We start from the raw sequence: 13,351 nt of genomic DNA on the forward strand, positions 1-13,351 counted from the left end.
AATTGCTAGTCTATAACTGTATGTTTACATCTACTTCAATGTTGTATCTGAATGCATACTGATGGTTGTGTACTTTCACTGGCCACTTTACATTTTACATTATACATACTCTATTTAGATATATTTCACTATATTGTCTTACTTGTATCTTTCTATTACTATAGCCTTGAGTATGTTACAAGCACATTATACTTAAAGCGCACCAATCACCAAGATTTTCCTATATAAACTAAAGCCAGTGCTATACTGGAGCTATCATGCTGATTCTATATATACCTTTAGTTGTCAGGTTTGATGTGTAGTTTTAGAAATACAGGCAAGTAAATTTACAGAAATGTAAAGCTTTTTGATTGGCATCAGCTTTAGAATAGCTAATATGTGGGTGGGGTTTTGCTATCTATTCCCGCCCCTGTCTGCTGCCTGTCCTCTGTGTTAGGCCCCTTTCACACGTCAGTGATTCTGGTACGTTTGTGCTTTTATTAAAAAGTAACAGAATCACTGACATACGCAGACCCATTATAATCAATGGGTCTGCTCACACATCAGTGATTTTTCACTGATCGTGTCCCCATGCAGCGTGCACGCGTGTCCGTGATTCTGCACGGAGACAATTCAGTTTTTATCTGGCATAACTGATGACCCACGGACCACACTATGGTGTGATCCGTGTGTGATCAGTGAAACACGTACCAGAAAATCACGGACATATTAAATATTAAATATTTTCAACTTACCTTGCCTGCGATTCACTCTGCAGCCTCTGCTCTTGGCAGTTTCTGCCTGGCTCATGAATATTCATGAGAGCAGGAAAACCCAACCAGGAAGTAGGTGCAGAGAGCGGTGGGCGGACACTGGAGACCCAAGGAGATCAGCACCATGGACAGCAGCAGTGAAGGCAGGTGAGTAATGTCCATATGCAATCATGGATCACGGATCACGGATTGCACATGGACAACCCACGTGTGCCGTGAATCACGGAACACGGAGGGACATGTGAGTGTAAGGCCCCTTTCACACGTCAGTGATTCTGGGACGTTTGTGCTTTTTTTTAAACGTACCAGAATCACTGACATACGCAGACCCATTATAATGAATGGGTCTGCTCACACGTCAGAGATTTGTCACTGCACGTGTCTCCGTGCAGCGTACCCGCGTGTGCGTGATTTCTGCACGGAGACATGTCCATTTTTTTCTGGCATCACTGATGTTCCACGGACCACGCAGTGGTGTGGTCCGTGAAACACGTGCCAGAAAAAAACGTACTTTTAAAATAAAAATCATTTTAACTCACCCGGCGTCCAGCGATGTCCTCTGCAGCCCGTTCTCCCTGCTCCTTCTGTGCCGGCTGATTACTGTCGCGCATATTCATTATGCGCGACACAGCCGACCAGGAAGCAGCTGCTGCTGGGGTCACCGCCGGTCGGATGCTGCGTCGCGGGAGCGATCAGCACCATGGACAGCGGGAGCGGGCGCAGGTGAGTGAATCTCTAAGTGCAATCACGGGCCACGGAGAACGGAGCCCGGATTGCACTTAGACAACCCACGTGTGCCATGATTCACGGCACACGCAGGGACATGTGCGTGTTTTACACGCCAGTGAAAAACGTCTGTGTTTTTCACTGACATGTGAAACGGGCCTTATACACGTCAGTGAAGAACGTCAGTGTTTTTCACTGACGTGTGAAACGGGCCGTAGATTGTATGGGTTGCAGTTCTAACACACCTCTATCATGTGACAGAAAAGACTCATACCTGGCAGCAGCCAATACAGTCTAGCATCTACAGAGGCCAGGCAGCAGACAGGGGCTGGAATAGATAGCAAAACACGACCTACATATTAGCTATTTGGCAGCTGCTATCAATCAAAAAGCTGTACATTTCTGGAATTTACTTGCCTGTATTTCAAAAATTATGCATCCGATTTAGCAATTAAAGGTATGTATAGAATCAACATGATAGCGCCACTATAGGACCGGCTTTAGTTTATATAGGAAAAGCCTGGTGATTGGTGCATATTAACTCTTGTTTTTTGTTGCCATCCGTTTGATGACACATTTATGTCTTTTTAATTCTTTGTTTTCCTACCAAATAAACATGTATATTCTTTAATTGGACCCTTGGTTCTATGTGCCCAATATTTCTTTGTAGGTTTTATATCTACATATACTGTAGTAGAAAGTTATAAAACATTACAATCCCTCATAATATGCCTTTTGTTAAACTTCCATACTGAATTAATGTTTTTCTTTTTGGTTAAGCAGCTTAAAATAATAGCAGTTGGAAGTTAAGTTAATATAACTTTGGAAAAGTAAGGTCAAATTCACATGGTGCATTGTGCTAATGTCATGCAACATCTTAAATTAATTTCTAAAGTGTCTCTTTTATATATACGTTTTCATTGAAAACAGGAGTTTGAATTCCAAGTGGTTTTCCTCAAGAGATCAAGGAAACAGTAGGACGCGTGCACACCACAGTCTTTATCCATATGACATCATTCAATTCCTGTAGGAAATATCATGAACGTCCTTTTGCCTCTTGGCTCCTTTTCTTTTCATTTCCTTAAACATACATATAGGATTTGTTTACACACTGGGTGGTGAATAGCATTGGGAATTTCTATCCATATAGGAAAAAGAAAATAAAGTCACTTTTAAATTACACTTTATTGATAAAGGAAGAGCACTACATATACAAGAATTGTTGCAACAATGTACAGTACAAGAGTTTTCTGTTGCAGTTGATGTAGCATCATAGTTCCTTTTCAATGTGTATCATGAGGATGAATATTTATGGAAAGGGTCTTATACAGAAAGGGGCTACTATGTCGCTGGTATGGAAGGCCCTGCTAAGGTGAAGCTGCTTTAATTAAGATGAAGAAGAAAAAAATTATGCTTGTGATCCAGCCTTTCCTCTCCTCTATGTATAAAGTAAAAAAAGTACCGTATTTTTTGTTTTATAAGACGCACCGGATTATAAGAAGCACCCCAAATATAGAGATAAAAAGGTAAAGAAAAATGGGGTCCATCTTTTACTCTGGTGGTGTCTTACCATAGGGGGATGACAGCAGTGGTGTAGCGGGGTCCAGGATGGAAGGGCTGCTGGAATAGGGCAATGCTGGCTGCATTGTGGCCGGCTGAGCTGGCTGCTGTGTGGCCGGCTGAGCTGGCTGCTGTGTGGCTGGCTGTGTTGGCTGCTGCGTGGCCGGCTGTGCTGGCTGCTGTGTGGCCGGCTGTGTTGGCTGCTGTGTGGCCGGCTGTGCTGGCTGCTGTGTGGCCGGCTGTGATGGCTGCTGTGTGGCCGGCTGTGCTGGCTGCTGTGTGGCCGGCTGTGTTGGCTGCTGTGTGGCCGGCTGTGTTGGCTGCTGTGTGGCCGGCCGTGCTGGCTGCTCTGTGGCCGGCCGTGCTGGCTGCTGTGTGGCCGGCTGTGTTGGCTGTTGTGTGGCCGGCTGTGTTGGCTGCTGTGTGGCCGGCTGTGCTAGCTGCTGTGTGGCCGGCTGTGCTGGCTGCTCTGTGGCCGGCTGTGCTGGCTGCTGTGTGGCCGCTGTGTTGGCTGCTGTGTGGCCGGCTGTGCTGGCTGCTGTGTGGCCGGCTGTGTTGGCTGCTGTGTGGCCGGCTGTGCTGGCTGCTGTGTGGCCGCTGTGATGGCTGGAATAGGCACCTGCGCAGATTGAGTACTTGGCTTAATGACAATCCAAAAGCTCCATTTGCACATGACCGACACCTGGCGGCATTATTTGAAGATCGCACCACCAACAGAGCATCTCACCCCCGCACCGCCTTGCTACACACAGGGCCCACCGCAGCCAGCACAGCCCTGCACCTCCAACAGAGCATCTCACCCCTGCACTGCTTTTCTCCACCCACCACAGCCAGCACAACCTTGCACTGCTGACAGGGCATCTAACCCGCCGCAGCCAGCACAGCCCCGCACTGCCGACAGAGCTTCTCACCCACCGCAGCTAGCATAACCCTGCACCGACGACAGAGCATCTCACCCGCCACAGCCAGCACAGCCCTGCACCGCCAACAGAGCATCTCACCCGCCGCACCGCCCTGCTCCACACAGCGCCCACCGCAGTCAGCATAGAGCCCATTCTCCACATCCCAATAAGCCACATTGCGATTTTAAGACGCACCCCTCATTTTCCTCCCAAATTTTTCTAAGGAAAAGTGCATCTTATAATCCAAAAAATACGGTAATTAAAAAACGTTTGGCTTCTTCCAGAAAGTTTCTTTATCTTTCATATCCTATAGAATTCACTTTGCCATTCTGAAATTATAGGTTTGCAGCTGGATTTATATTATCTAGGTTATACCTGAAAAGTCACCTTAAGAAAGAATGTTATGAGTAGAGATGAACGAACCTGAGGTTCGATATTTGGAATTCGGGTTCAGAAACCGACTACCAAAAAAACAAAATTGCAGCTTGCTGCCATTTGAATCTGAAATCGGATGAAACTCACCCATTTAGGTCTCTGGATGTGAGAAACAATCAGATGGCAGAAGGAGCCACAGGAAACTGTAAATGGTCCTGTAAATGATTAGTAGCTGGTGAGAAAAAATAACAGGCAGCCCAGAGATGACAGGTGAGAAAGAAATCGTCCCACTTTTCTGAATGGAAATTAGACCAATTTTTTTTTATACTGTCATGTGACCCTAAACTAAAGGGTGCTTTACACCAGACAATCTATCGTGCGATAGATCGTCGGGGTCACGGTTTTTGTGACGCACATCCGGCATCGCTGGCGATGCCGGCCTGTGTGACACCTCCTAGCGACGCAGTATCGCTCACAAATCGTGAGTCGGGTACTGCTCGTTAGGTTCCATAATATCGTTTGATTTAGTTGACCATCGTTTCCGTGGTAGCATACGCCGCTCCGTGTGACACCACGGGAACGATGAGCAGCTCACCTGCCTCCCGCGGCCGCCGCCGGCTCTATGTGGAAGGAAGGAGGTGGGCGGGATGTTTACGTCCCGCTCATCTCCGCCCCTCCGCTTCTATTGGCCGGCGGCCGTGTGACGTCGCTGTGACGCCGAACGTCCCTCCCACTCCAGGAAGTGGACGTTCACCGCCCACAGCGAGGTCGCACGAGAGGTAAGTATGTGTGACGGGGGTTACTAACTTTGTGCGACACGGGCAGCGATTTGCCCGTGACGCAAAAAGGACGGGGGCGGGTACGATCGATTGTGAAATCGCACAATCGGTCGTACCGTGTAAAGCAGGCTTTACATTGACTACTATGCTGCCATGCACAGAATGTTTTAGACTCTGTGGGGAGCCAGTATATAAGTATATATCAATATAAAAGACATAGAGGCAACACACTACAATTTCCCTGGGGATCAAACAAGTGTATTGTATCATATATACCCATATATAATACACATCTTTGTACTATATATGTATATTATAAGTTTAGGCATTGTACAGTATATGGATATGTATTGCAGCTATGTGTATGTGTGCATGTGTGTAGATGTGGTTTTTTTCGTTTAATATTTCTTTATTATTTCAAAAGTTTTCATATAACAGAAGATAAGAAATGCATAAGGGTCTTTCATGTTACCCAATGTTACAGCATATGAAGATTATAAAATAACCTATGTCTTGAAGTCTCGTAAAACGTATGGTACTATGAAATGTATCGCAAATCATGTGGAAGGTAAAATCTGTAAAACATCCTATAGAACATCTTAATTTTAACATGTAATAATCTTCTATCTTTATATTTATTCCGTGTAAAGTGTTAAAGGCAACTCCTTCTGTATAGTCTGGTTCAATAGGTATGAAAACATGACCCTATGTATATCAATTAGGTGAGAAAGAGATATAGAGAGAGGGAGAGAAAGATAGGTAGAGAAAAAGGGAAGGAGGGGAAGACATGGGGAAATGGGGGGGGGGGGGAGAAGGTCTGTATTGTGATGCCGCGCCACTCCTGTGTCCGGGAGCCCATCCCGGCTTCTTGAATATTTATTGTGATAGAGCGCCTGTGAGTAACCAGGTTTGGAATTGCTGTGTTTCTCTATACTGAAGCCACGGGTACCAAACCGAGAAACACAAGGAGTCTTTCCCTTCGTCAAACGCTCTCAACTCCTCCAGACGCCGCAGGCTATCCATAGCCTCTACCCAGTCTGCTCTCCTCAATGTACAGGGGGATCTCCAATGCCTCGGTATGATTTGCCTCATTGAAATCATAAAGTACGAGAGCAAGCCTTTCTTCGCCTTGGAGACTGCCCCTGTATACATTGATAAGAGGGCCACTTCCGGTGAGGGTGTCACTTCCGTGTGATGTAAATGGTTATAGAGAGCAAAGACATCTTTCCAAAGACCCTGTATCCCTGGGCAGGTCCACCAGATATGTAGCATTGTGCCCACTGAGGTCTTGCACCTCCAACAGGCGTCAGATACCTCTGGGAACATTTTATGTAGTCTGGCGGGTGTCCTATACCACCGTGAGAGGATTTTATAATTGAGTTCCTGCATTCTACAAGAAATGGTGGATTTATGTGTTAGGTTAAATGACTTACACCATTGTGCCTTGGGAAAAGTCTGGCACAATTCTGTTTGCCAATGTCTAACGTAGTCAGGCAAGTCGTCTCCTCCACCCCCCTCGGGCACTGCTATGTTGTAGATTATTGAGACTATGTGAGGGGGTGTTTCTCTAAGGAAGCATAGTTTTTCAAATGGAGTCAGATCCTTATGTATCTCAGATCCCGGAGCCAGAGAATCTATGAAACTACGTAGTTGTAGATATTGGAACCAGTAACCTGGTTCCCGTGGCCGGTCTCCAAGCAGGGATATCAGTGGTTTGCATCCCTGTTGGGTAATTACGTCTTTAACTCGTGGAATCCTTCCCATTGGCGTTGAAATCAGTCTGGGATGAGGTTCGTGAAACCAGCATTGAAACGCGGGGTTGCCCACCAGAGGCGTCATAGGACCCGGTTCTCCTGTCAATCTATATCGTCTATTGGCTGTCCTCCACGCTGTAGCCAGGGACAAGAGGATCGGGGAAACTCCCAGGGTCCCAAGGTTAGTTCTAGATGACAACCAGAAGATTCCGTGTGCCATATTCGGGCATAGTTCACATTCAATCTCCACCCACAATTTTCTGTCTTTACTGTGCAGGAGATCCAATATGCAACCACCCACCGCTGCTGCGTGATAAGCTTTAAGATCCGGGAGCCCCGCCCCTCCGTCCCAGCGAGATTTAGTCAGCATTGAGTATTTCAGTCGGGGTTTGGTGCCACGCCATATAAAATTGCTGATCATCTTCTTTAACTTGAGGAAGACATTTTCTCCTAGGTTCAGTGGGATAGTTTGAAACAGGTATAGTATTTTAGGTAGGACATCCATTTTAATTGTATTGACCCTGCCGAACCAGGAAATGGGGAGGTTATGCCATGCTATGAGGTCTTTGTGGATATTTTTTAAAAGGTCTGGGAAAATGTAATTATATAGATCTTGGTGGTTGGGAGAAACCCTGATCCCCAGATATTTAATGTAATTGCTGGCCCACTTAAAGGGGAAGGCGGGTTTGAGAGTATTCTCTTCTACGGATGGTAGCGATACATTTAAGATCTCTGTTTTTTGTAGGTTTACTTTAAAATTGGATAGTCTGCCAAAGATCTCAAACTCCTGCAGTATGTTGGGCAAACTAGTCTTCGGCTGTGTCACATATATCAAGAGATCGTCCGCAAATAGTGCTAATTTATGAGATGTTTGTCCTATCTGTATCCCTTTTATCGAAGGGTTTTCCCTGAGTGCATTTGCTAAGGATTCCATTACCAGGATGTATAGGTATGGCGATAAGGGGCATCCCTGTCTGGTACCGTTTCTAATATTAAATGGAGCTGACAGGCGTCCGTTCACGCCCACTTGTGCCGTTGGTTCATGATATAATGCTTTTATCCATTGTAGTAAGCGCGAACGGACGCCGATTGCCTGCATCGTGGCTTCTAAAAAAAACCAATGGACTCTGTCAAATGCCTTTTCGGCATCTACTGTCAAGAGGCACATTGGGATTTGACGCTGACGTGCCTGGGCCACTAGGGACAGGGTTCTAATAGTGTTGTCCCGTGCCTCCCTCCCTGGGACAAATCCCACCTGGTCTTTGTGGATTAGTTTGGGTATGAGGGGGCCTAGTCTCAGGGCTATCATTTTAGAGTACAATTTAAGATCCACATTTATTAGTGAGATAGGTCTGTAATTAGAGCAGGTCAGTGGGTCCCTGCCAGGCTTGGGGATTACAGTTATTCGGGCTTGGAGTGTCTGTTTAGGGAACTGGCATGTGTTGGTTATGGAATTGAAGGCTTTCAGCATTATAGGGCTGCAGGCCCCTCCACATATTTTGTAAAACCGGGGGGTGAACCCATCAGGACCAGGGCTTTTACCCACTTTAAGGGTTTTAATGGCATCGCTTAGCTCTGTGTCTGAGAAATCCTCGTCTATGTCTTCAGCTACCGCATCTTCAAGGGGGTCTGGGGCATATTTGTTTAAGTATTCCCAAATGTCGCGATGTCTCGCATCAGATGATGGGGTATGTGGGGATGGGATGTTATAAAGTTTTGTATAGTAGTTTCTGAATTCTTCTAATATGTCAGGGGTGGAATGTATCTGGGTACCTGTCTGTGAGTTTAACGCTAATATTGGGGTTTGTGCCTGTCTGGGGTGAAGGGTCCTGGCTAACAATCGTCCACTTTTATCTCCAAACTCAAAGATATTCCTACGAAATTTATCTCTGATACACAGTGATTTTCGGTCAAGGATAGATAATATTTGGTGGCGGATAGTAGAAATTTCCGTTTTAATGGTGTCACTGGATTTGGTTTTGTTTATCGTTTCTTTATGGCCTAGTTGTGCTAACAGTTCTTTTAGTTCCCTTGCACTTTCTTTTTTAATTCTTGATCCATGGGATATGCAGACCCCCCTGATCATACATTTCAACGCTTCCCATTTGACCGGGGCAGGTGTGGGATCTGCCATATGATCTATTTTGAAGTTTGCAATGGTTTTATGAATATCCTCCAGGCATTGCTCATTCTTGAGCAGGTTGTCGTTCAGTCTCCATGTGTGTCCCACCCCCCCCATATCTCTCACCCCAATTTCCCCATATACTGGTGCGTGGTCCGACCAGAGAAAAACATCCATTGAACAACCCGGGGATTTGTCTAGCAGGTCGTGGGATATGAAAATGTGGTCTAGTCTGGTGTAGCTATTATGAACTGTGGAATGAAAACTGTAGTCTCTGACTCCGGGATGTAAGACCCTCCAAAGATCGACTAGTTTAAGGGATGTTAGTTCTCGTTTTAATCTGCGTAGTGCCGAGGAGGGGATTGTAGACCTACCAGAGGACGAATCCATGGCTGGATCCAGCACAAGGTTGAAGTCTCCTCCCAAGATGATACAGGTGCCACCCGCAAACTCTGCCAGCTTCTCCAGAGTCTCCACTCCAAAGGATACCTGGTCCTGATTTGGGAAATAGATGTTAGCGATTGTATAAGTATTATTCAGGAAAGATATTTTAAGAAATAGCCAGCGTCCCTCCGGGCTAGTGAGCGTGTCGAGAACTGTTGGCTGGAATGTCTTGTGAAAAGCAATGGAAACCCCACATGCCTTCTTGTTGGGGTGTGGGCCATGGAACCATGTCGGGTAATTCTTGGTTTTACAGTTGGGAGTGTTGGAGGCTATGAAGTGTGTCTCTTGAAATAGGGCTATTTTAACTCCCTTCCTGTGCAGGCGATATAGGATCTGACTTCTCTTTTCGGGTTTATTTAAGCCTTTAGTATTGTAAGTGCAAAAGGTGAGGTGCGACATCACAGAAAAGGGTAGGCAGGGTATAGGGAAAACCAAGGGGAGAAGAGAAAGAGCAGAGATAAGATAGTGGTGAAGGGTAAAATTAGATAAGCTAAGTAGGACTAGGGTGCCTACTGATCTTAGGTATCTACTGGTAGACTATTGTCTAATGTGGCACTCTGCCACGTCCCTAATAGAGGTGCGGGAAAGCCTACGGTCTTTCAGGAACTCCCTTCTGCGGCGAACGCCCACAAGTAATATGAATAACAATCAACGTATACAGTCTAGTAGTGATTAATCACTTTTCCATTCCCCTCCCCCACACCCCCAATTACTTGGTGTGTTTTGGGTATGGATCGCACATCGGGAGGAGAACTCGAGGCTATCAACTCAATATAAAATGCCATTAAACCAGAGCTCAGTATCAGATCCAGATGTAAAGAATGAAAGGGGGAGCAACAGATTGAGTGAGACAATTAAAAAAAAAAAAAAATAAAAAAAAAAAAAAATAAATAAATATGAAGTGGTGTAGGGCAAAGGACCAGGGGGAAGGACGTGGGGAGAAGTGGGAGGACGGAGTGTAGGAGGCGTATGGAGTGGTGTATGTAGAGAGCATGTCTAAGAGGGGGGGAGAGGAAGGAGGTAGAAATTAGTGTAGGGCATGTGTCCTTTGTAAGTATGTGTGCTGGGGAGGGAAAATGGGTTGAGTAGAGTTAGTTTGTAGGAAGTAGTGCGCTCATAGAAGGTGTGTGAAGAGGAAGACGCAAGGTGGGAATGATACGAAGGAAGAGGTATAAGGGGAGGGGAGAGGGGGCGAGTGGAGGGGAGTAGGGAGAGAGAGAAGGAAAGAGAAGAAAAGAAGAAAAAAAAAAAAAAGGGGGGGGGACTAGGAAAGTAAGCGTGAGGAGAGAAGATACTGATACATGACGCTCTATGAACAGGTAAGCAGTCCAATACAATCAATTTATATCTCGCCTCCTGGTTTTCCAAGAAGTTTTTGTCCTTTTCTTTGGATGGTCAGCGATATTCAGCGGTGTATATCACGGGGGGATCCTCCACCCCTTCTCTTCTGGACTTGTCGCCAGTGCTCTCTTGGTGGTAAGGGTGCAGGGCCCCCCGGGGTTGGCCAATCTGGCAGGCTGATCATAGGCAGTTCAAAAGTCCCTAGGAAGTTGGGGAGGTCTCCCAAGGACCGGAAGACCGCCGACTTCCCATTTTTCTTTGCTGTGAGTTGGAACGGATATCCCCAGCGATATGGAACATCCTTATCTTTGAGGGATTGGAGTAGTGGTCTTAAGGCCTTGCGTAGTTGCAGTGTCCTCCGTGCTAGGTCTGGTAGGACAATCAGAGGTGTCCCTTTATATGTACCCGCTCCTTTCTCTCTGCATCTTTGTAGTATGGCCTCCTTTTCTTTATAGAAGTGGACCCGACATATCACATCTCTTGGTCTGGCCGGATCAGGAGATTTGGGGCCTAGGGATCTGTGGATGCGGTCCAGTTCTATGCGTTGTTCTGGGTCGCGTTGGAGGAGACGGGTAAAGAATTTTTGTGCCCATTCATCCAGCTGTGGTGGTGCCACTGCTTCTGTGAGACCTCTAATTCTTAAGTTATTACGGCGATGTCTGTTTTCAATATCGTCTAAGTGGGTCAGAATGTCCTGTATCTGGGCCGTGTGCTCTGATAGGACTTGTTGATGTGATTCTATATGGGAAAATACCTGTTCCTGCACCTCTTCTGTAGCTGCTACACGCTGGCCAATTTGTTTGATTTCTGATTGTATAGAGGCCATGTCTTGCTTATGGGATTCCCTCAGTTTCCCCAGCAAAGAGTCCATTTCCTGCCTGGTTGGAATTGATCTGATATGTGCTTTCCAATCCCAATCTTCTTCTTGCTCCTGTGTCTGGTCTGATTTATTCTTCTCTCCCTTGTTTCTGCGGGTGGAGGTGTTGGAGGTGGGGAGTCTTTGTTCTTTAGGTGATGTGTGCTGTTGTTGTGGTATTACAGGCTCCTCTCCGGGTGTCACAGATCTGCTTCCCATGGCTGCTGGGGTCTGCTGTATCACAGAGCTGGGGCCCTGCTCTGCCTGCAGTTTATCTGGCAGTCGCTTTTGTGGCTGGGACAGGGGGTTTTCAACACTCCGTTCTGTAGTGTCCTGCTGTGCCTTATCTATGTTTATGGCTGAGCTGGCTGCTGTTATGTGAGGAGACAGTGAGGTCGCTCCACTGCATGTTTGCTGAGCGTTATCTCCTGCCTCAGTGTCTGCCGGCGCCATGTTGGAGAGAGCAGAGGTATCAGGCTGGGAGGCTGAGGTCCCGAAAAAGCGGGTGATATCTGTACCTTCCCCCTCTGGAGTCTGTACACTCGTCCCCCGTCCTCTCCTGCGTGCCATTACTGATCCTGGACCCGGTGAGTGCCTTTGAAGTGTGAGAATTCACCGCTGGTATGTGGGAGCTCCTTCTTACAGCGTCTCAGTGTGCCATCGGCTAGCTCCGATGTGGTTTTTTTGCTGTAGGAGGGGGTCATGTAGGGTCATGCGCACTGAGCCGAAATCCAGCATCGGCCGGCGATGGCAGCGGAGAGGTGAGTGAGATAATCCTCTGATGCTGCACATTTATTAGCATGATAGCACACCAACAGGGGCATACTACCATGCTAATGGAGCTGACTGGCAAGGGGAGCTAATGCCCAGGGGACTAGTGCACTCGCTGTTCAGACTGTCTTACAGTTGTGCCACACTGTTGTGGCACAGCCATTAACTTCCAAGACTATTAACATAAGAAATAATGGATGTGTCAGAAGTAGGCCTGTTGTTCTGAGAATCCTACCATTACAGACAAGATACAACTTGGAGACCCAGCTTGGAGTCTCCATATTTCCAAAAATTAGAGGCAGACAGCAGGACAGTGGCATCAATTTCCCCAAAGTACACATAGTGTCTTTTCACAGCATTCTGGCAAGGGCCATGTACCACACAGGGTCTGGCCCAGCATTTACATTTTTCAAATCATGAGGTAGGTGGATGAGTGACAGGTGTAAGCATCTTGCACTAAGACCCGTGCCACTACAGAGAAGATGCAATAAGGTGACCTGGATAAGTGTCTCCATTTTAAAAAAATAAGGCTTGTTGTGACTCAGGAGAAAGCAAAAGGACGAGGAATAGGAGGAATAGTAGATGCTTCATAACAAACAAAAAGGCATGGTGTAAAAGTAATAGCAGTGGACACACCACTTGATTGTTGCACCACTAAGGCACTTGTTACTAGCAGCAGTAGCAACAGAAGCCATAGAAGTTACGAAAAAGGTGTCACAGTCTGCAATAACACAATATTAATGCAGCATATTGAAAAGCAGAACATTGCCTAGTCTGCACAGTCTGCAACTGGGGTGGAAAAGTCATTTGAAATCCATTACTTGTTCATATTAGTGAAAGTTAGGCAGTCTACACTTTCAGGTGACAGTCGGATGCACTTATTAGGGATGATCGAATACCTCAAATATTCGGCTTCGCGAAAACTGACATATAGGTCGCCGCTATGCAAATATTCGATGCGCAATGTAA

The sequence above is a fragment of the Anomaloglossus baeobatrachus genome, chromosome 4, assembly GCF_048569485.1.
Source record: "Anomaloglossus baeobatrachus isolate aAnoBae1 chromosome 4, aAnoBae1.hap1, whole genome shotgun sequence".
NCBI classification, from domain to species: Eukaryota; Metazoa; Chordata; class Amphibia; order Anura; family Aromobatidae; genus Anomaloglossus; species Anomaloglossus baeobatrachus.